The sequence below is a fragment of the Suncus etruscus genome, chromosome 5 (genome assembly GCF_024139225.1).
Source record: "Suncus etruscus isolate mSunEtr1 chromosome 5, mSunEtr1.pri.cur, whole genome shotgun sequence".
Lineage (NCBI taxonomy): Eukaryota > Metazoa > Chordata > Mammalia > Eulipotyphla > Soricidae > Suncus > Suncus etruscus.
Genome location: NC_064852.1, coordinates 68,281,723 through 68,307,611, shown reverse-complemented (window position 1 = coordinate 68,307,611; position 25,889 = coordinate 68,281,723). Strand labels below are relative to the sequence as shown.

General features: G+C 34.2%; 1 protein-coding gene and 1 non-coding gene across 2 annotated transcripts in view; both read right to left on the bottom strand.

The window, feature by feature from the left end:
* The window catches only part of CNTNAP5 (contactin associated protein family member 5), a 939,273-nt gene that overhangs the window by 629,283 nt on the left and 284,101 nt on the right, over positions 1-25,889 (bottom strand). The gene's annotated exons all lie outside the window — the stretch shown is intronic.
* Positions 17,166-17,273, bottom strand: LOC126010469 (U6 spliceosomal RNA). Its single transcript, XR_007496497.1, has one exon. It is a non-coding gene; the product is annotated as a U6 spliceosomal RNA (small nuclear RNA).

Sequence of the window (25,889 nt, the reverse complement as noted above, 5' to 3'; positions counted from 1 at the left end):
AATTATATAAACTACTTGATACATAATCTTTAAAAAGAAGTAAATTAAAATAATTAAAAACTTATTAAATAATTCAGGTAATGTTAATTAATTAGTGTCTCCAGGAAGAACAAAAGATATGTCTTATATTGCTGAAATGACATCAGTGTTGTTTAATCTGTAGATAAATTACAGACCCACTAGTGATTTCACCAACATCAAATCTAAGCTATGTGGAGAAGTTACTAGGCAACAAGTTTAAAAGTATTTCATTGTAAAATGATGACAACATGGACGTGTCTGAAATAATATCGCAGAGGCACTATGGCACTTACTATGTTGAATCATCTAGGGAACTTGCTTTTCACTTTGATTTACCTAAAATAATTCAAATATTAAACAGCTCATCAGGAATTTTTTAGTTGTTTTCATCAATTTTGTCTGTTTGTTTTTGTTTGTTTGGTTGGTTTTGGGGCCACACCCGGTGATGCTCAGGGGTTACTTCCTGGATATGCATTCAGAAATTGCTCCTGACTTGGGGAACCATATTGGATGCCTGGGGATCAAACTGAGGTCCATCTTAGGCTAGAGCTCACAAGGCAGACTCCTTAATCCCTGAACAACAACTCTGGCACCAGTTGTTTTCATTTTATTCATGCTTCTTTAAAAATAAAATGAATCAATGAAACAGTTGTCAACATTATAAAATGAAGGGATAATACACAATATCATAAAGTAAGCCTATTCTCTGAAACACTAGCTTTAAGTTCCCCAGACCAAAAGACTGTACATTAGCTCTTTTTTTATGCTCTTGAACTGTGGCACACTACACTAGTAGCATTCCAGCTTGCTTATAAGTTGTGTGCTGTCAAAGGTTAAAATTGTGAGCTCAAATTGCTCATCTATAAAAAGAGGATAGTGAGAAAATATGCATACTAAAAGAGGTGAAGTTTCTAAGTGTTTTGCATTTGTGGTGCCTTGTACATATAAGTTTCCAGTGTGCTTATTATTATTGAATGCTTGTTTTCTATATGAATGGTGCTATGAATCACTATGTGAGGCAGAATTAGACACTAGCTACTTTTCTTTTGAGTATTTCCTGCTTGATAGATGAAAGAGCCATCCCCCAGGGACAATCATTCACATCTGTGTAGTGGCTAGCCTGGAGACTGTGGCTGGGGATGGAGAAAAGCTAACTGATCCCTGTGGGCCTTAAACTTAGGTACTGAACTTGTGACCCAAACTTTATTACATGCCAAACTCTATTCCACGAAGCTAACAGTGTGTTTTAGGGGAAACCTATGCTTTCATATGACTTTCTGGGCCTCTGACAAAGAGCAGCTGAGAGCACAGTGTCAACAACTAGCTGGAGAATTTCTCCCAGGAGGAGTACAAGTCAAGGAAAACAAAGATGGTTCTATTTGCAGACAGGGCCAAATATTTGAAGATTTTTCTAGAAACATGTATGTCTAAGAACCAGCATCTTTTTAGTCACAGAGCCTTTGGAAATACAGAAACTCAGACCCAGTCTCTTTAGATTTGGGGGCGATGGGGAGATGAGAGGTATGGTCCACATTCAGAGTGCTTGGGATTATTGCTAATTTAGGAATTTCTCCTGGTGATACACAGGGATGGCTTTTACCACCTATAATATTGCTAGTGCCCCCTGAGAACTAAGATTTAAACAGACAAAAACAAATTTCTATTTACAAAATATGTGCTTGTATAGAACAGTGGTTCTGTATGATACATATGTGAATTGCTAGAACATGCTAAATATTTAGATACCCAAACTCACTTCAGGCCTAAAGCAGACTACCTAGAAAGGGTAGCTGAGCATCTGTATTTTTCACAGTAGACTGAATAATTGCATAATTCACAGATTTTGAAACTTGTTGCTTTAGAAAACAGCTAAGGGGATGTTAAAACAGCTTCCATGGTGGAGTCTTATGTTCAGTCCTTGAGCAGAAAAATCCAACTATCTCTAAGCAGGGATGAGTCAGTAGGGAATTAGAAAGACTCAACACCACCAAGGGAAATACACTTTAGAACTGGAGTCAGAATGACTGGAGATGAATCCCAGTACTACCAATTAGTAGCTAGAGGGCCTCAGGGAAATTAGTTAAACCCTGTGGCCTTAGTTCCTCATAGGTAAAGTAAAAATAAGAAAATCTAATTTGGATCAAAATAAAAGACAATGTATTTAAAGTCTCTGTGGCATATCAAGATATAAATTAAATGCTTCGACTAAATGAAAATATTAACATCATAATAGAAATATATTATATACTTCAAAATAAGTACATGTTCAAATAAGCAAAATATCTTGCACTTAATAATGTTCTGAAAAATGTAAATGTTATTGCTGTCATTTTTGGGGGTGGGGAGCAGGGATTACATCTAATGGTGCTTATGGAACATGATGTGCCAGGTTTGAAAATAGGAATCCACATGCAAAAAAATACTTTAACCTATTGATCCTTATATCAGTTATAACTATCTTTTCAATAATGTAATTGTTTAATGACCAAGTGGAAGAACACAAATTCTAAAATTAGATGTTAGAGAAACAAATATATAGACATTGGTCAATTTTAATGATGATATTCTAGTTTTCTACATTTAATGTATATATTGCATAGTGTATAATTGAGTTTTCTTTTTCATATAACTATGAAAAGAGCACTTATTCTATGTCCCATTTATTTCCCTTGGTACTAAGAAAGGGGAAGTCTGCCAACTGGCCACGTTTCATAAAACTAATTCTCTGGGGGAACTCTATTGAAACTTCACTGAATTTGATACAATAATATATTCATATAATATTGATTAATTAGGAGAATGTTTTCTATGATCTTATTAAAACTACTCATGATTCTAGCAAAAGAAGAAACACAATTTTACTATTGAATGCTTTTTCACACTCTAGTCACTGTCCAGATTAAATATGGATAAACTGAATTGAAAAGCTTCTGAGTTTTTGAATTTTTTGAGAACACAGGCCACTTTTAATTCCATGCTAGTGGTTTTACAGAAAAAAGTGATGATAATAATAGGCTAATTATGGTTACAGATTTAGTAAAGGAAATTGAAAGAATGTGGTGAATATTCTGGGCAAATATTTATTGGTTTCAATTTATTATTATCAAGGTGGTACATTTACAATGGTGCTGACATTTATGGTCATGGTATTTACCATTACCTCACCTCACCATCATCATAGTTCTCAGTACCCTCCCTTTTGCCCTTTTGTTACTTCTACTCTGCCTACCCCTAACCTAAATTATCTAACTAATCCTTACCCACTAGGGTTTTGATATCAAAGCATCTAAATAAGTGACTGAGATCCATTAAAGTACCAATTCAATGACTGATTAGATCCATCATATGGATGAGAGATGGCTAGAAATTGGAAATGGAATGTCAGTGCCAATTTTTTGAGAACTATTTGAATAGAGCTGGTGTTTTATTACTTGGTGGGGAAATATTTTCTTATGTCCACTGGTTTACTGATTTGACTTGGAACAGTTTATATCTAAATAGAGGTAATGACAAAAATTAAATAATTCTAAAGAATTATCTTCTTGTATTCCCAATTGTCCAGGCAAATTTCCTAGCCAAAACTATTATTGCCAAGACTGTTGTCCCCTGAGTTTATTATAACTTGCCAGGGTAAAGAAATGTATCTCTCTTGTTTAACTGAAGCCTGGCAGATCTCACATGCCAAGAGTTCGATTCCTCTTATACTGGTATGTGGTGGGCACTGGGCTGGACAGCTAGCCAAACACCCCCCAGACTGAACGCTTAGTCCAGGGGGGGGCAGACCCCCCACTAGCATGGCCTTTATGGCCAGAGCTGGTAACCTGGGCCCTGGGGGGATGGGTGGGGAGGAAAACTCCACCCCTATGCTTAACTTAAAAGAGCCTACAACCTACAGAGCTCACAGTCAGTTGTCAGGGTCATTTTAAACAGATTTGAGGTTCTCTTCAGATTTGAGGATCACCCAGGTACCCCTGCAGGATCCCAGGGGAAGAATGCTCATCTCTCTGCTTCTTAACTTGTGGTACTTGTAATCTCTTACTGAACCTTCCAATAGCACCACCCTCACACATTGCACTGTGGTCAGTTGTGAGAGGCATTTGGATGTAATGACTCTGAAAAAATGATCTCCAGTATAAGCTAGAAAAAACTAAAAGTAATTGAAAACAAGTCTATCCTGCCAAACAACACTAATGAAAAACTAGTAGAACTAAGCCACCTGGCCATTATGGTGGGGAGAATTACTCTGTCTCGGGGCAAGCAATCCTTGAATAGTCAATAGGGGAGATATATAAAGCTTTGGAATATCTTGGCAATAGCTTTCAAGCTGAGCACCTCATAAGAAAAGGAAGAGCCTTGTACTTAATACATATACTGAAACTAAATCAGAGGTTCAGAACAGTTCTGAAAAATATCTGTTTGGGAAAGTTATTTAACATCATCTACATTTCTGTTTATTCATGTATAAAAATATGAAACAGGCAGAAAAGATAGCAAGTTAGTAGGGTACTAACCTTACAAGTCAATACCAGCTCTCTGAGACCCTGTCAGGAAAGATTCCTGAACACAGAGATAGGAGTAAGCCCTGAGTATTTCTCCAATTGTCCTCAAAACAACAGGGAAAACAAAAGGTGACAGTAATTATTTACCTTAAGAAAGTAATACTTGAATATAAAGAAATCATCTTGCCGTTCAATTTGTATAACATTCTTTTATCTGATATGTATGAAAATGAAAATTTTAATTTTCATACTTAGGAAATAAGAGAATATTGTTTTCGCAAAACTTTGAATATTTAATTAATAAAGTTTTAAACTGTTATGATTGCCTTATGACAATAAAGTTCTAATTAAAGATCTCTGAGTCTGCTCATGCAATGCAGAAAGAAAGAAGAAAGAAAGAAAGAAAGAAAGAAAGAAAGAAAGAAAGAAAGAAAGAAAGAAAGAAAGAAAGAAAGAAAGAAAGAAAGAAAGAAAGAAAGAAGGAAGGAAGGAAGGAAGGAAGGAAGGAAGGAAGGAAGGAAGGAAGGAAGGAAGGAAGGAAGGAAGGAAGGAAGGAAGGAAGGAAGAAAGAAAAAAAGAAGGAAGGAAGGAAGAAAGAAAAAAGGAAGGAAGGGAAGAAGGAAGGATTATAGGAGAGAGAAAACAAAGTTTTGTTTTGTTTGATGGGACTTTCAGTATGGTACTGACAGGTAGGAAAACAGAAAATGTGAATGGCGATCAAATCAGAATACATATTTAGATTTTTTTATTTTTCGGGGGGGGGGCGGTGTTTGAGTCACACCCTGCAGCACTCAGGGGTTACTCCTGGCTCGAGGCTCAGAAATCACCCCTGACAGGCACAGGGGACCATATGGGATGGCGGGATTTGAACCACCATCCTTCTGCATGAAAGGCAAATGCCTTATCTCCATGCTATCTCTCTTAATATATGCCGTGAGCTATGAGTCAATCAAGAGCCTGATGTAGTATCTGTCTTGCATGTGTCCCACAGACTATGACATATAAATGCAATGGAGAAGGAGGGATAATAAGTCTAGGTTGGTATTTTATATTTAATGTAACCATATCAAAAATTTCATTAAGCTCTATTTACCTTATACCTATCAGTGCCATAGTAATTTTCAGAACTGATTTTAGAAATAAATATAATGAGAATTTTAGCAGGTAAGAATAAGACTTGCATTACTTAATTGGCTTCTGAAAAGCAGGGATTGGAGCACAATTCTGACTAATTTCAAAGTTTTTTTTCTTTTGCTAGAAAAGTATATATATTGCCTTTTACATGTTAGTCTGGGAGGTCCAACAAGTTGTACAAGTCAGTTATTTGACCTAAACTTAGAAAAATGTTTTTTGTTTGTTTGTTTGTTTTCTATTGTTTTGGGAGCCATGACTGGTAGTGTTTAGAGCTTGCTCCCAGATTTATGCTAGAAACCACTCCTGGGCAAGCTGGGGGGAATATAAATATTCCCTCCAGCTTATATATATGTATGTGTATATATATGTGTGTATATATGTGTGTGTATATATATATATATATAGTATCAGAGATCATAACCTGATTACCTCCATGCAAGGTAAGTGCCTTACATGCTGTTTTATGCTAACCAAGAGCTTGAGGGAGTTAGACTGCAAAAGATGTTTTTAATTCTCAGTTCTAAAAAGTCCCTTCCAGTTAATATATTTAGTACAAACCCAGAAGCCAGTTAATGAAGCTGTCACAAAAAAGAAAGAAAAAAAGAAAGAAAGGAAGGAAGGAAGGAAGGAAGGAAGGAAGGAAGGAAGGAAGGAAGGAAGGAAGGAAGGAAGGAAGGAAGGAAGGAAGGAAGGAAGGAAGGAAGGAAGGAAGGAAGGAAGGAAGGAAGGAAGGAAGGAAGGAAGGAAGGAAGGAAGGAAGGAGAAATGAAAAAAGGAAAGAAGAGAAGGAAGGAGAAAGAAAGAAAGAAAGAAAGAAAAGAAAGAAAGAAAGGAAGGAAGGAAGAAAGAAAGAAAGGAAGAAAGAAAGAAAGAAAGAAAGGAAGGAAGGAAGAGAAAGAAGGAAGGAAGAGAAAGAAAGAAAGAAAGAAAAGAAAGAAAGAAAGGAAGGAAGGAAGAAAGAAAGAAAGGAAGAAAGAAAGAAAGAAAGAAAGAAAGAAAGAAAGAAAGAAAGAAAGAAAGAAAGAAAGAAAGAAAGAAAGAAAGAAAGAAAGAAAGAAAGAAAGAAAGAAAGAAAGAAAGAAAGAAAGAAAGAAAGAAAGAAAGAAAGAAAGAAAGAAAGAAAGAAAGAAAGAAAGAAAGAAAAAGAAAAGAAAGCAAAAGTTCATTTCTCCTATTGTTACCTAATTAGTCCTGGAGAAAGTTTGCCAACTTTCCTCAATTAGCTGGTTTTTCTTTAGGTTTATATCTATAGGATGACAATTGCTTTATACTACAGGTTCAATATCAGAACAAAACAATACCTCATTGGGGGAAGAAATGATTAACTTTAGAATTTCCATTTTAAATGCTTTAAAGCAGACAATGCGTTCTATTTTCATCCTCCTCAATATTATTTTCCAAAATAGCTATTAAATGTTTTTTTCAGATCACTAGGTGAAAAAATCTTTTTTAAAGAAATGAAGTGAGATACTAAATAAGTTTTAAAATATATTTGTAGGGAGACCTCCAAAAGAGTTTTCAGCATTGCTGTGGACCATCCCATCCCAGCAATAATCAGCGAACCAGTGTGGATATTTAGTACTAAGGCTTGTTACTGACTTTGTAAGGACATCAGATGGGGCATTTTATACCAGAAAAGGAAAAAAAGGGTCAAGAGTTGATAAGGTCTTGTGATGCTAGGAACCACAAAGACCACACCTAGCAGTGCTAAGATGTCCTTTGAGGCTACACTAGGGGCATTCTATGAACTATGTTATGCCTGGGATGGAACTCAATTCTAGGTATACATTTGGCACTGGTCTATGAGTGCTACAATAACTGACTATTGAGCTATTGCTAGTACTAACACTGAATTAATTTTAATTAATTAATCTATTTAGAGCTACAGAACACATTTTCCACATGTACACTTTTGTTTAACCTACAAAGTTTAGCTTAACTGAGTAGGAAAATAAAGTATAAGGAAAACATCTAAGTTTTGTGTTTTTACTTTTTTCCTCCCGTATGTCTTTTTATTTCAATAATTTGCTCTCTTCACCTCATTTCTAAGTGCTGATTTCTAAGAACTTTACATACCACATATTTTTATGACTTAAAATCTTCTTTATATTGCTGGAATATTAAAGGTACTCAATAAAAACATGCTTAATATGAGAATTTCTCAAAAACTAAGATTAGAACTCTCATAGGAGCCCCTCATAGCACTTCTTGGCATCTACCAAAAGAACACAAAACCTTTAATTTGAAATAATATATAAACAATAACGTTAATTGCATAAAGTATAACAATAGACAAAATAAGGAAAGAATTCAGATGTTTAACTATGGATGAATGTATTATGAAGATTTATTTTATATACACAATGGAATATAATGCAGCTGTAAGAATAGATAAAATTTTGCAATTTGCTGCTATTTAGATGGAGTGAGAAGGTATCATGCAGAATAAAGTCAATTAGAAGGTAATAGATGAATACACAATGACCTCTTTCATGCATAATAGAAAAATATACAATAAGCATCAACATGCCAAAGACAATAAAACATTAGGGTTGGTTCACAGAACAAAGTTTACTAAGTCCATGGGAAGAAGTGTGAATAAAGGGCCCTTGAGAAAATTGGTGGAGGAAAGCCTGAACTCTGGTAATAGAAGTGGTTCTAGAATGTCAATGCATGAAATTATAGTGAACAGGAAATTACCAACGCTAAATAATTATGGAAGAAAATAAATGGCTGCTTAGTAATTAGTTTATTTCTATCATGAAAATAAATACCTAGTTTCAAGGCTGTTTTCATAAGTTTCTTTTCTTAGAGTTGGAGTTAAAGAAAGTTTACTTTCTGTATAGAAAAGAAGCTCACAGGCTCTTGGTATTATTAGAAAGTAGATAAGGTTAAACTGTGTGTATAGTTGGAAAATAAGCATGTTCTTACAAATTTTGTTTATTTAATTGTTGGTTTTAATATCATACCCAGCTGTGCTCAGGTTCACTCCTGGCTCTATTTTTAAGGATCACACCTGATGTTGCATAGAGAACAAATTCAGTACCAGGAATAGAATTAGAGTTCATATACAAGGTTTGAACCTAAACCCTTGGACTAGTTCTATACTTTATTCTTGTATTTCCCATTATTGTTTAGATAATGTTATTATATAGCTAGTGTTAAAATTTGTTGTACTAAAGTATAAAGTTATTGTTATACCTATCATCATCTAAGTACCGATGCACCTCACCACTGCCCCTATGTCATTTCTTTTATGACCATCATTCTATGATCTCTCATCACACTGTTTGTTCTTTAGTTTTGGAATCCAAGTCAATGTTTATTTGTCCTTGTCCATTACAACCCGATTTCTTGTTTTGACTTATCCACAGATAAGATTATCTAGTAATTGTCATCTTTCCTTGACTTATTTTGTTGAATGTGAAATAAGCTTATGTAAATAGGGTTATTTTGATGTAAATAAACTTTTGTTTGTTACTTATAGAACTGCAAACTATCAGTTGCAGTTGTCAAAGTCTGCTCTATACTCATTTAAGGGCCTCAGGCCTTGTGAAAAAATGTGACAGAGAAGAAATGCTTTTTGAAAAAGAGATATTTTCAAAGGACTAGGATTTATGAAACAAAATGATAGATATGCAAGTCTGGAGAAGAGTTGATTAATAGAGTAACATGAATTATTAATATTTTCTTGTTTCCTTTTTATGCTATGCTCCATTTGTATTGTCAGTGGTTTCCTTAGAAGTTCACTCTCTACATAAAATTACTTTAGGCACGTGGTAATATATATCTACTAAACATCAACTTACTAAAGATACATAAATGACCCCAAGAGACTATCCAAAAGCTCTATGAGAGAGTAGGCACTAGTGAGCTAACTCAAAGTACTGGAGCAAATTACAGGAAAGCAAATTCTATCACTGCAACTAGTGGTTCCCCAACCATTTTAATAATGTTGGTATCCTCACCAAAAGGGGTTGTTTAACTGTGTTAAGAGTAATATTAAATGTTATCAGTTAGAAAAAAGTGGTGACTATGTGGCATAATTGAGATGTTAGTTTATGATAAATCAGCATGCTGCACAACTTAAATTTATACAATGCTATCGGTGAGAATAGAGGGTTAAAGCCATCAGTTTGGTCTTAAAAAAACATACAACATACCATATTTTCCGACATATAAGATGACTTCTGAAACACAAAAAAAGTCAACTGAAAATCAGGGGTCGTCTTATACGCCGAGTGTATCCCGAAAAATATTTCAATATGCCGCTAAACGAAAATTATCTGAATATTGCCACAAAACGAATTTTCCAACTCGATCCTGCACCAATCACTGCCAGGCTGCTCGGACTGCCTCTCTAACTCAGCCAATTCAAGCAGGCTTTTGATGCATGCAAATTAGACAATGTTCTGGACCCGAATCTACACTGTATAAAGCCTGCTCAGATTGGCCAGAGTCAGAGAGGAAGTCTATTACAGTATAACCTTTGAACCTTTGCTTGTTGTGATTGGCTCACTGTGGTACATACAGTTGCAGCACAGGAACGTTCTGTCTGATACAGCGAATATAGGCCTAAACCTATGTTTTAACTGCAAAATTAGGGGCTCGTCTTATACGCCCAGTAGTCTTATATGCCAGCAAATATGGTAAATGTTCTGATACAGTAAAATACAATGAATTACTAAAACTCATATTATATAAACATTTAAGGTGTGAGTATTAGATGAAAGATAATGCTAGAATGTTGAAAGGCATAAGGCAAAGTTGACCTTCTTCAGGTAACATTTTAGAAACTAGGAGGATAAGATTGGGAAAATTTGACTGAAAGGGAGATCACTCTGTGAATCTAAAAAATTGAACCAAAGAGTAAGGAATCAACAAGTTATCGAATCCAAAATCATTTCCCTTGCCCTTTAAATAACCAATTTCATGTATTTTATACAAACAGTGAATCTAAATACATCATCTCTAAGCACTTTTCTGTTATCTTACAGTTGGGTCTCTTCACTTATTAGAACTCCACTGTCCTTAGTCATGTCTTACCTGCTATAAAATTTCTCTAGTCATGTAATTCCATAAGATCTTAAAATTTATTCTGCTTAATAAAAGTACTTTATCCACTTGAGCACTATTCAAGATGCCTCACAATTTTCAAAGAATGTTAAAATCACTATCTATGACTTTTCTTTGGTTATGTACAGATAAGTAGCATGAGACTAGCCATCAGGGATATTAGGATTTGGTTATTTCCATATAAAGCTGACTACAGTGAATAATTAGGCAAAGGTAAATGTTTTCCAAAATCTGTTTGGATTAACTATCTGTAAAAGTAAATGCTATTTTTATATTAAATTAACACATTTTCCAGTAATATTTCTTTCAAAAATAATTTGTGATTCCTTAGGTAGAAATTAATTAAATGTGCAGAATCTGCTCATACTTTATAATGAACTTGTTATTGTTAAAATTTCTCATCAAATGTAACATTGGGACTATTAGTCCTGATGATCTTGTATATTTTGGGCAAATTTGATCATCATATTATTCTGCCTAACTTAAGAAATAGCATCAACTGTATTTGGGGAAAATTTCATTTTAATTTCTTCAGCTTTCTTAGTTTTAATATATTGAAAGAGATGCTAAAATATCCACAAGTATATGAACTGGAATTGACATTTTAATACAATAAATCTACTTATATTTATCACTGGGAACATAGAAACACTTTGTAGAACATAGCAAGGTTAGTGACAAGGCAGTCTTTCTCCTGAATCTATTTCTGTCTACAAATATAGTGATGATTGCAACTGTACTTCGTGGCCTCAAATGAACCCATATTCAAATACTGACTTCTATACCTATACTTACCAGTTTCTTGATATTTGCTCTACCAGACATTAATTTACTTTGCTGGAATTTCTGATTGAAAAGATAAATAATTACATATATATGTAATTTGTCCTGACAGTTACATTAACAGTTTCTAAATTAAACATATTGCCGCCAAATAATTGTGTTCCATAATAATGTATACTTATGGTATGGTTATTGTTAAAGATGATGTTTATGATGATGATGTTAATGAACAAAGCACAATACTTAATTTTTATTTTAATTTGACAGTGATATATAGTAAAGTGTTTGAATTAAAATGCATAAGGGATGAGATAAAGCCATAGAGTCAGGATTAAGGTATGTGCCTTCCATAAGGTCAAAACAGGTTTGTTGTCCAACACTTTGTACAGTCTTCAACATATCAATGGCATTGATCTGAGAGTGCAAGTATGCACTAAGGACTAGTGTATTTGGCCTCAACTCTCCAATTGGGTCTAAGAACTTAGCTTTTATTTTATTGCAGATGATCAAATGATAAAATGCATATAGTATCCTAAGTAGTGGCAAATTACCTATAGAAAAGTGATGAGCAGGTGTCTGGAAAGAGTGACTTTCAGGTGCTAGAGTGAGGAAGGGTACTAATATTGTACAAAGAGATGTGGACTATGCACCATTTTTTAAAAGTAAGAACAGACCCTTTATTTATTCTGCTTAGGTTACCTCAGACCAAGTGACTTAAGCAGAAGAATTTGTTTTCTCATATTCTAATGTTTTGAAAATTGGAGATCAAGGTGCCATCAGAGTTGATTCTGATATGCAGATGACTGACTCATAATAACCTTACCTTTGTTGAAGGTGGGTGGAGAGATAGTGAGAGAGTGCTAGTTTTGCAACTAAATCAACCCTGTCAGATTATGTCCTCACTTTTTTTTTTGGGGGGGGGCACAATGGTGTCACACTGGTGACACTCAGGTTTATTCCTGACTATGCACTCAGAAATTGCTCCTGACTTGGGGGACCATATGGGACACCAGAGGATTGAACCACAATCTGTCCTAGGTTAGGGTGGGCAAGGCAAACACCATACTGCTTGTGTCCTCACTTTTATGACCTCATTTAACCATTGTTGCTCCCCTTTAAACTACTGCAAATGTCACGCTTGGGACTTTAGAGTACAGATTTTGAGGGACTCACTTCAGTTCATTATACGCTAATATAAACTCACTTATGGTATATATATATATATATATATAGTATATATTTATAAGGTACATATTCCTTTGATAAAATAAATAAATAAAATAAATATTATGTTCTCCTAAATTGGAATAAGTAAATAGATTATCTGGGTTTCTACATATCTCTTTGTATTGTATTCATTTTAAAAATAGAACAAATGAAAGATCAGGACTTGTGGACTATAGGCCTTCTTGCTTTCCCTTCAATGTTGATTGTTTCTTTTGACAAAGAAGTTATGGGTATTTATTTCTTGCCAAATAGGATTAGACTTAAAATACTTAACTGAGCTCAGTCTTTTTTTCAATGTCATGTGCTTTGTTGATTATGAAAAAATAACGATTATCTAAATCTAAAGCAAACTAGTTTTAGTTTTTGGTCCAAACATGGTAATGCTCAGGGGTTATTCCTGGCTCTGCAATCAGAAATCACTTCTGACTTAGAGGACCATATAGGATGCTGGAGAATCAAATCGAGGTCTGCCCTTGATCAGCCACATAAAAGGCAAATGTCTTACTGTTGTGCTATCACTCTAGCTCCTCAGTGGGTTTCTTTTTTAATGCATCTTAAACTCAAGAAAATTTTCTTTTAAGATAAGATCAAATATTAAATCTTGCCAGTCACTGTTTACTCTTATTTTTTTGATATTTTTTTATTTTAGAATAAGCTTAAGTTACCATAAAATAAATATTAGCTCTAAACATCAGCTAATATACCGTATTAGGTTCACTGAGGGCTCATCTTCTTCCGATATGAGCAGTACCACCCACACACAGTGAGGCTGGCTTTTGCTGTGTGACCTGAAACATGGCAGACAACTTGGCCTCCTCTCTGCTGTCTTTCAGCCTGGGATTTTGATCCACTCGGCCATTGTTTCCTGAGGGCTAGTCTTCTTCAGAGGTGAGTAGTTCTGCTCACAAAGCGTAGAGTAAGAGGAGAGTGGCTGCTCCACTTCACAGCTGCATGCATCGTCTAGCCAATGAACACCACCACAACACATAAAAAAAAAAAATCCATAATACAAGTATGACAATTGGGAAACGATGCAGGCCAAAAGCAAGCATAGAAAATGAAGATGGCAACTCTAATGACCTGAAAACTGCCAACCACCTAGTTAGTCTCTCAAATATGGTGTTTAGAGAAGAAATACGGAGGATGTTCATAGAACTCAAAGAAATCATAGGTCAAGTTGAACGAAACACAAATAAGAAACAAGAGTATATGAAGTTGAAATTAGAAAACTCCAAACTGAAATAACAGGTCTGAAAAACTCAGTAGATGAATTAAAATAATCAATGGAAAGCCTATTCAGCAGGGTAACAAAATCTGAGGACAGAATCAGTGAGCTGGATGAGGAGATATATAAAACTCCATACATCAGAAGTGATTGGAAATAAGCCTAAAAGCAAATCATCAGACAATGGAAAACTTACTCAAAGAATGTGAACAGATGAAAATAGAAGATTTTGATAAGATCAACAGAAACAACATAAGAATCATTTCAGTTCCAAGACCTAGGAAGATAGAACTCAGGAAGAATCAGCAGTCAAAGTTATCATGCAGAGAAACTTCCAGAGTTAAAGACCGCATGCAACCAAATCCTGCATGCCATAATAGTATCATCTAAAAGAGACCTAAAAGAAAGCACTCCAAGACTCCTCTTAGTCAAATTGACAAATCCCACCACAGAGAGAGATCAAATACTGAAAGAAGCAAAATCTAAAAGGGAAATAACATTCAAAGGAACATCCTTAAGATTTACAGCAGACCTGTCACAAGAGACCCTCAAGACCAGAAGGCAGTGGTGGGATATAGCGACAAAATTTAATAAAAAGAATGATTCATTATGTTTCTGGAAGACCCATTCAGTTGTGATTGTCTCAGTCTAGGAGCATCATAATGACCAAGACCACCAACTACAGAAGATGGATTAAAACAACACTGAAGAAGCAGAACTGCTAGAACCACAAAGAAAGACTTCATCATAAGCTCCATTCCTTGAGTTGTACAGACACCAATGTCTCTAGATATAGAGGTCTGATTTTACCATACATGATGAAGCAGAAGTCCTACATACACCACAAAAGCACAGAGGGGAGTGTAAATAATCATGCAAGGATTCTATAGGTAATTCCATGAGAGCATACTTCAGGGGTAGAGAAACCCTGAATCTCCTAGGCCAAGGGAATTCCCTCTATAATATCCCCAATAATTACTGTGCCTATGCAGGGGGGAAAAAAAGCACAAAATAATCATTTTATCACATACATATTGATTGATTGATTTTTTGAATTCTTTATTTTTGTGTAGATATTGAAGTTGATGTCTCCAATTTTATTTTATTTTATTTTATTTTATTTTATTTTATTTATTTTATTTTATTTTATTTTATTTTATTTTATCTTTCTCTTTCTCTTTCTTCTTGCACTCCGGCATGGTTTGATTTCAGGACCAAGACTATTGTGTGGTGCATTTATTTATTGCTGTAGTGCTCACTGGATATTTAATTTGATATTTCTTTCTGTACTGTTGTGGTGTTTCAATTACTTTTTTTCATGGCCTCTCTCAAACTGAGGTTAAAAGCCTCTAGAAGGACTCTGCCCATTTTCAGCTTATTTGATTTTTCTTTTATTTTTTTCTTTTATTTATTTTTTTACCCCATTCTATTGCTTTTCTTTCCTTCAAACAAGATCACAAAACTCGAATTATCTAGCTCTACCTCTCAAATAGAAGGGAAAACAAAGGAGGGTATCAGGACCAAACAGATATATGATCACTAACAGTAAGCTAGACAAAAAGGGGACCACCTACTCTAGCAGCCTGGGGGGTGATGGTGGGGGATATGGGTTCCAGGAAAGGAACGGGGATGGGAAGAGGACAAATTTGGTGATTTTGAGTCAGTATTTAATCTGAATATTCCGGTGATTCAATGTTAATATGTACCTAAAATATTACTTTGAAAGATATATAAGCCAATATGATCAAAATAAAAAAAAATGAATGATACACCTAGAATACTGCACCCAGCCAGACTCACTTTCAGTTTTGAAGGAAATATTCAGACCTTCACGAATAAACAACAGCTCAGAAAAATTGCAGACTCAAAACTATCCTTAAAAGAAAAACTGAAAGCTCTATTTAATGTAAGACAGACCAACAGACACACCAAACTTCTACACAAAGATGGCACTAAATCCCATGACAATTATCTCTATCAATGTCAATGGACTAAATGCAACAGATAAGATACACAGAGTAGACAAATAGATCCAAAAACTGAAACCAACCTTCTGTTGCCTACAAGAAAAACACCTGAATAGTTATAATAAATATTGACTCAAAATAAAAGGCTGGAGGAAAATCATCAAGCAAATAACATCCTTAAAAAAGCTGCCATGACCATGCTAATATCAGATAACACAAACTTTCGACTGAGAAAAAATTGTAAGGGACAAAAATGAACATTTCTTACTAATCAAGGGATATGTACAACAGAAAGAAATCACAATTCTAAACATATACACACCCAATAACATACCAACAAAATATTTAATAAAATTGTTGACAAATCTGAAAAAGATAATAAGAGCAACACAATAATTGTGGGAGACCTCAACACTGCCCTGTCACTCTTGATAGGTCAACCAGATTGAAACCCAACAAAAACATACTAGCTTCTGAAAAGAGAAATGGAAGAAAGTGGACAAGTAGATAGACATAGGACACTCCATCCCCAGAAACCTGAATACATATTCTAGTCCAATGCACATGGGTCACACTCCAGAATAGACCACAGGCTGGTCCATAAAAACATAATTCCATATAATCAAGAGGATAGAAATCTTGCAGACTAACTTCACTGACCACATGTCTCTGAAATTAGATGTGAATTACAAAGGGACACAGAAAATAAACCTTAACACCTGGAAATTAAACAGCTTACTATTGAGATAAACCAGTCTGTAAGAGATAAAATCAAAGAGTAAATAAAAAAAATCCTTGGAAAAAATGAAAATGAAGACACAAATTAACAGAATTTATTGGACAGAGGAGTAAGGAAAATTTATAGCTCTGCAAGCACACATCAGGAAAGAAGAAGGGGGCTCTATGAATAGCTTAATGACACAGCTTATAAAATCAGAAAATGATCAACAAAAGGAGCAAAAAATAGGTAGGCAGAAGGAAATAACAAAGCTTAGAGCAGAAGTTAATGAAGTGGAAATCCAAAAGATTAATGAAAGTAAAAGTTGGTTCTTTGAAAAAATAAACAAATCCCTCAAAGAAAGGGAGAAAGAAACTTTAAAAAACAGATTAGAAATGAAAAGGGGGGATCACTACAAATTTTGCAGAGATTTAAAAGATAATCAGAGAGTACTTTGAGAATCTATGCCATGAAGCATGAGAGCCTGGAATAAATAAATAAATTCTTTTTTTTTTTTAAATATGGAACGCTTCACGAATTTTGCGTGTCATCCTTGTGCAGGGGCCATGCTAATCTTCTCTGTATCGTTCCAATTTTAGTATATGTGCTGCCGAAGCGAGCACATAAATAAATAGATTCTTGAACTCTTATAATATTCCAAGGTTGAATATGGATGAGGTAGCATATCTAAATAGCTCCATTACTATTGAGGAAATTAAAATAGTAATCAAAAGTCTTCTCTAAAACAAAACCTAGTCCCAATTGGGTTCACTAATGAATTCTTTAAAACTTTTCATGAGGAACTACAACCAATCCTTTTCAGAATCTTTCAGAAAATTGAAGAAAGAGGAACACTTCCAAACAATTTTTATGAAGTTAACATCACCTTGATACCAAAACCACAGAAAAATGCTGCCAAAAAGAAAATTACAGACCAATATCCCTGATGAACACAGATGCAAAGATCTTCAACAAAATTCTGATAAATAGAATCTAATTCCCCATCAAGAAGATCATTTACCATGCAGTCCAGGAATGCAAGGATGGTTTAACATCAGTACATCAATCAATATAATACACCATATCAAAAAAAATAAAAATAAAAATTATATGACCATAACAATAGCTGCAGAGAAAGCATTAAAAAGGTCTAACACCCATTCCTTATAAAAATAAACTTCATCAAATGAATGAAAGGACCTTTGCTCAATATAATCAAGGTCATTTGCCACAAGACAATGGCAAATATCATTCTCAATAGAGATCAACTAAAACCTTTCCTCTAAAACCTGGTATAGACAACGCTACTTTCTCTCACCACTCTGATTTATAATAGTCCTGAAAGTACTTGCCCTAATGATTAGGCAAAAATATATATATCAAGGACATCCTGATAGAGAAGAAATGGACATTAAAAAACAATCCCATTCACATTAGAGTCACACAAACTCAAATATCTTGGATACAACTTAACTAAAGGGGTGAAGGACCTATACAAAGAAAACTAGAAAAGCCTGCTTCAAGAAATAATCATCGCCAAAAGAAAATGGAGACACATAGCCTGCTCATGGGTTGGCAGGATTAATATCATTAAAATGGCAATACTACCCAAAGCATTATCCAGATTTAATGCAATTCCTCTAAAGATACCCATGATATTCATTAAAGAAGTGGATCAAACCCTCCTGAAATTAATTTGGAAGAACAAATACCCACGAATATCTAAAGCTATCCTTGGGAAAAGGAATATTTGAGGCATTACTTTACCCAATTTTAAATGTGTTACAAAGCAAAGTTATTAAAACATCATGGTATTGGAATAAAGACAGATCCTCAGATGAGTGGAATAGACCTGAGTATTCAGAGAATGGTCCCTAGGCATATAATCAACTAAACTTTGATAAAGGGGCAAGAAATCCAAAATGAGGCAAGAAAAGCCTCTTCAACAAGTGGTGTTGGCACAACTGCTCAGCCACTTTCAAAAAGGCAAAATCAGACTCCCATCTAACACCATGCACAAAGGTCAATTCCAAATAGATTAAAGACCATGAAATCAGGCCTGAAACCATAAGGTATATAGAAGAACATGTAGGAAAAACAAACCATGACATTAAAATAAAAGGCATCTTTCAGGAGGACAAACACTCTCCAAACAACTGGAAATAGAAATAAACCTATGGGACAAAATTAAGATGATAAACACCTCAAAAAAAAAATAGTACCTAGGATACAAAAGCCATCCACAGAATGGGAGAAAGTATTCCCCCAATATCCATGAGACAAGGGGATAATATTGAAAATATACAAAGTACTTATATAATTTAACAAGAAAAAAACATAACTCCATCAATAAATGGGGAGAAGTGAACAGACACTTACTCAAAGAAGAAAGACAAATGTCCAAAAGACACATGAAAAAATGTTCCACATCACTAATCAACAGGGAGATGCAAATCAAAATAACAATGAGGTATAATCTCACACCACAGAGACTGGCACACATCACAAAGAAAGAGAACAATCAATGCAGGCAGTGATGTGGAGAGAAAGGAATTCTAATTCACAGCTGGTGGGAATGCGTATAGTCTAGCCTTTTTGAAAAACAATATGGAGATTCCTGAAAAAAATGAAAATTGAGCTTTTATATGATCCAAATATACCTTTCGTAGAGATATACCCTAGGAAAACAAAAATACAATTCAAAAATCCCCTCCTCACACCTACATTTATTGCAGCACTATTTATGATAGCCAGAATCTGGAAATAACCAAGATGCCCTTCAACAAAAGCTCTAAAGAAGCTGTAGTACATATACACAATGGAACATTATGCAGCCATCAGGAGAGATAAAGTCATGAAATTTCCCATACATGAATGTACATAGAATCTATTACCTTGAGCGAAATAAGTCAGAGGGAGAGAGCTAGACACAGAATATTCTCACTTATATATGGATTTTAAGAAACATTAAGGACATTATTTTAACAATCCCCAGAGACAATTGAGATGAGGGCCAGAAAAACAAGCTCACATTATGAAGCTCACCACAAAGGGTAGTGTGCAGTTAGGGAAATAACTACACTGACAACTATCTGACAATCTTAGTGAGTGAGAGAAGAAGAATGCCTGCCTCAAATACAGTCAAGTTTTGAAAAGGAGGGGGGACATTGGTGATGGGGAGGTTGCACTGGTGAAGGGGGCTGTTCTTTTTATGATTAAATCCCAACTACAGTCATGCTTATAATCATGATGCTTAAATAAAAATTTTATATAAAAACAATATACCATAATAGCTTTATTTCCTACTTTTCCTATTTCCTGTATCTGTTTACATCAGATTCACATTTTGCCATCTTAAACCATATGTCCACATTCAAAAAGACCCTTTGTAAAGAATTTTTATCCTAGACAACTGACTAACTGACTTTTTGTGATATTGGATAGTTCCTCTGACTGCTATATTTAGCATCACACCTAAGAGAGCTTGGCAAAAAAAAAAAAAAAAAGTGAGAATACTATTAAATCAGTATAAAGCTGGAATTACCAATAGGCTATTAGATATTTATCTAAAGACAAATCATGCAAGTTTCAAGTTTCAAGGTGAGAAGGTACCCATTATCAATGCTAGAGATGTAGAAGACCAAAGGGACAGAGAAATGAATAAAGCAAGGTCCTGGAAAATATGTTAAAAATAGGTACTTTTCTCAATAATCTGGGGCTAAAGTGGTGGCTCAGTAGGGCATTTGCCATGCACATGGCTAACCTAGTATAGACCATGGTTCCATCCCCTGGCATCCCATATGGTCTCCCAAACCAGGAGTGATTTCTGAGAGCATAGCCAGGAATAAACCCTGAGCATGATGGTGTGTGCCCCTCCAAAAAAAAAAAGTTAAGGGATACAGTGGTTCAAGACAAAATATGGATATTGGAGAAAGAAAATAAATTGCAAGTAATTAGATATTAGAATAAATCCATAAGTCAAAAAATAAAGTTGACAAAAATAGGTCAGTATAAAATCTAGTAAATAACAGAGTCTTGAATTTATGGAGTGGCCGGCGACATGGCGCTAGAGGTAAGGTGTCTGCCTTGCAAGTGCTAGCCAAGGAAGGACCATGGTTCGATCCCCTGGTGTCCCATATGGTCCCCCCAAGCCAGGAGCGATTTCTGAGCACATAGCCAAGAGTAACCCCTGAGCATCAAACGGGTGTGGCCCAAGAACCAAAAAAAAAAAAAGAAAGAAATTATGGAGTGATATCTGAATACTTATTGAATATTCTAATTATAGTATCTAGAAATAAAAAGCCATTTGGTAAAGTGGTAGGATCTGTTGTTCATATGCAGGTATCTATTTTTCTTATACTTTAATTCATTACACTTTGAAAAAAATATATATAAGAATATATAACATAATGGTAAATATATAAAATTAAATGTTTTCCCTCTTTGCTTTTGGTTCATATCACACTTCCAAAATTATTAGGAAATTAAAGTGCAGCATATAACTTAAAGTCTCTATGTAAAATATGTTAATGAAGAAAACATTGCTATAGAAGGAGAATTGGATCAATAAAGTATTTACCTGGCTATTCTATATGTTACTGTTCAGCAAATGACATATTTCTATCTAAATTAAGATGTTTCATTTTCATGAAATATAAAATCAGGATATTTGATTTTGATCAAATAAAATAAAAAATCACATGGCTTTGCATGTAACTGTACTATTTTCCAAAAGCAATTTGAGATATTTCTTTCTTTTTTATTAATAATTTTTATTTTGACCAAAGTGTATTACCAATCTTTCACAGTAATATTTTAGGTACATAGTGACATTGAATTAGGGGCATTCCCACCACCAATGTTGTCCTCCCTCCACCCCTGTTCCCAGCATTCATCCCATATCACCCATCCTTTGCTCCCGAGCTCTAGTATAAGTGGTCCCTTCTGTGTCTAACTTGTTGTACACTGGGTATCGATTCTGTTGTAGTTGGCTTTAGATTTGGTGTTTAAGTCTGATCATTTTTATTTCTTGTTGTACATCATTATTATCCCTGTAGATGGTCAATTTACTATATATGTGTAGGCTAATATTTGGACTATTTATCTGGTTTCATACATCACTAAATCTATTTTATGGTCACTGCATGTTTTATTACTAAAGCATTATAATATGTTTTGAAAACAACCATAATATACCTTGTTTATTTTCCTTATTGTTCAGAACTTATTTTAGAGGTCCAGAGCAAAAGTACAGCTTGTAGGACTGAGTTGGATCCACAGCACTGCATATATAGTTCAAATCCTTTCGGGAATGATCTTTGAGTGCAGAGCTGGGTGAAATTCTCAAGTATTTCTTGATGTAACCACAACCATATCCAAATAAATATAGAAGTTCAATAGGAATTTTAGGATATCTTTCCTTAAGTTATGTAGATATTATATTGTGATATTGATATTGATTAAATCTTTCAATCACTTTGATTAAAAAAGTGGTTAAATGCAATAACAAAAAGTAATTAAATGTAATAACAAACCATTAACCATTAAATACTTATAGAATACATTGGGTTTAAAACTACCTTGAAAATGGGTTTAAAATGATTTTCTATATATGTTACCTAAGACATGGTTAACAACATATACAATTGATCATAGGGCTGCAATTGAGCCAAATAAATCCTACACAAAAAAGGATATAGATAAAAACACAATCTATGGAAAGAGAAAAATTGCATTAAAATATATATTGATAAAATTAACATATAAGGTAACATAAGGAATTCTATAACCAACAATGAAGAAATAACTTAAAAAGTGGAAAAATATTAGACTTTTTTCAAAGCAGTTAAAATAATTGTCAACAGGTATATGAAGAGGTGTTACAATACCTTGCTGGAGTAATAAAACTGGAAAAAAATAAATACAATGCCATCTGATAATAGTTATGATAACAGTTATCCAAGTTTTGTTATCCAAAACACAATTGCTATTACGTTTTGGTAAGGATGCAAAGAAATTATAATACTTGTTGACAATTATAATAGATGTGGCCATTTTGAAAAATGGAATGGAGGTTCCTCAAAAACCATATATATGGAAATTATGATACAGGAATTCTTCATATTGGTATATGAGAAGTTGCATAGAAATCAGGATCTTAAAATATATTTGTAGTCCCGTGTTCACTTCAGTATTTTTCACAATTACCTCATCCAGGAAGCAATCTAAAATTACCATTGACAAATGAATGGATAGAGAAAAAGTGGCATGTATATAATATGCAATACTATTGTGCCTTATAAAGAAAAATAATAGAAACTGGATAAGTAGCTCAGTATTAGAACATGTGCTTCACATTGTAAGTGAGCCTAATTTTGATACCCAGGTCTGAAAATAGAAGGAAATGCTGTATTTTTTTCTTGGGGAAAATAGATGATCTGGAAGGTATTATGTGAAATAAAATAAATGATGTTCAGAATGGTGAATACTAAATAGCATTATGTGTAGAAAGCATATAAAGGAATCAAATTTATGAATCAGAATATAATGGTGATTGCTATGAACTAGGGAGGTCTAAATCTAGAGTACAAATTTTTGGTTATATAATATGAGTCTTGCAAACACATCATATGGCATATTTAGTATTAATGTTAATGGTACTTCATTATAATAGTGTCTAAGGAATGCAGATCTGGGGGCTTGATAGATTATACAGTGGGTAGTACAATTAATTTACATATGTTTAACTTGGATTTGTTTTCTCCCTGGAGCACTACCAGGCGTGATTCCTGAGAAGAGAGCTAGGAGTAATCACAAAGTATTGCTAAGTATGCCCCCCCCCCCAATCCAATAAATCAGACTATATGTGATATTCTGATTTTCCCCAAATAATAATAAATGGATTGGGTAGGTGACACTTGTGGATGTGAAAACTATATGTACAGAATTGATTATGATAATACTTTCTAGTCTGTAAGCTTAAAGAGTTGTATACATTAATAGAAATAGACATAATATCAAACATCTCAAACTGTAGCAAAAAGCTATGCTCTTCATAATATGTACAAAATTGTTTTCTTGTTTGTTTTGTTTGAGGGTCAAGCTAAGCAATGCTCTGGATCTACTCATGACTTTGTGCTTGGGAATTTCTTCTTGGTGTTATTTGAGGAACCATATTCTCCTGAGGATCAGATAGAGGGCTATTGAGTTCAAAGAATGTACTTATCCCATTGAATTATCTCTCCTGCATCTGTCTTTTAAAAATTAACACACACACACAAACAAAAAACCAACTGGATAACTTTTTGACATTAGAATATATTATTAAAATTGGTGTCAATTGTTACATTTTTTCTTTTTTAAGTGAGGTTAATATAACATATAAAATTATTTCTAGCTTTCCTACTAATTCTTTTAGGCAACATCAGTCTAACCTATTTGAAATCACACAGATCACTCAAAAACTAGGAGAGCTCCTGTGCAACATGCATTTGGTTAAGTTATTATAGATTTGAAATTTGCTTGAACATCAATAATACTGGTAAAAATATAATAGCTCTTTCAGAGTTAATATGAAGATAGTCAATTACAAAGACCTGATACTTTTACTCTGAAGATTTTGGCCTGTTGTTTTTGGATTGGAGTTCAGACCATAGCATTTCTTCTTTTCTAGAAGCACTAGGAAAATTAGGAATTTATCTGAAAGCATATTTTATATCTGTGTGTTGTACTATTCAAGTTCTGGACCCATTTCCAATGTATAGAGGTGGTTACATTTCTCTGTAGCAATCATACTCAAGACACCAACTGTAAATATGAAGTGAGCAAGGAAAGCCTCTTCTACAGTAATAGTGCAGAAAAAGGTGAATGCAAAAAAATAATAAATTCAGACCTCTCTTTAATGCTGTGCATAAAAATCAAATCAAAATGTATAAAAAACTGATACCTTAAAGACCTTAAATCATGAGGTTTATAGAAGAAACCACAGGTAGAACACTCTGTGATATTGAAGCTAAAGAGATTTTCTAAGGTGGAACACAACTAAGCAAATGAAAACAAATATAAACAGATGGAACTATATTAAACTAAGAAGCTTCTGCACTTCAAAGGAAATGTTGACTAGAATAGAAAGACTACCCACTGAATGGTATTCACTTAATTAACCATCTACTAAATGGTTAATATCTAAGATATGCAAGGCACTAATACAACTTAACAAGAAAAAATCATCTATCCCTATCACTAAATGGGAAAAGATGAGTAGACATTTCCTCAAAGAAGAAATACAGGGGTCAGAAGGCACATAAAAAATATATTCTACACCATTAATCATCAAAAAGATGCAAATTGAAGACTGCTCCTGTCTTTTTGAAAAATAATATGGTTGTTTCTAAAAAAAAAAATAAAAACCTATAAATTGAGCTTCCATATGACCCAGCAATATCACTCCAAAGAAAATACTCTAGGGGGCCAAATACACAATGCAGAAAAATCCTCTGCACTCATATGTTTATTGTAGCATTATTTACAGTAGTCAGAATCTGGAAACAACTGTGTCTGAGAAAGATGAAAGGATCACAACATAATTGTACCTTATATAATGGAAGATTATGCAGTTGTAAGGAAAAAATAAGTCACAAAATTTGCTAATACATGAATAGAAATGGAGAATATTATGCCTTGTGAAATGAGTCACAGGAGAATGTTAAACATAGAATATTTGTTAGACATATACTCATTTATGGAATATTAAAAAAAGATAATGTGGTATTAATATCCAGAGATAGTAGAGATAAAGACCTGGAGGACCAGTTCATAAGAGGAGTTTGCTGTAACCAAAAGTAGAGTGCAGGTAGGACAGAAAGAATCTGACCAACTCTGACAATGATAGTGGGAAATGATCACTCTCTCGACAACAACATGGTACTAAAAGGAGATAAAATGATATGCATGTTATCCCTACAGTAACAATATAACAAATCCCAGTGGCTATAAGGCAAAAAGGAAGATAAAGAGAAGTTTGCCTGCCATGGAGGCAGAAAGGGAAGAGGGCACTGGGGAGGGTGAGAGGGCAAGAAATTAGTGGCAAGAAATATGCACTAGTGATGAGAGTGTTGTACATTGTATGACTAAAACTCAATTATAAAAATAATTGCAAGTGTGTAAGAAGAAAAGGCACCCACTGGATGCCCTACAAATATCCTACACTCTGACATTCTGTATATAGAATTGACAAAATA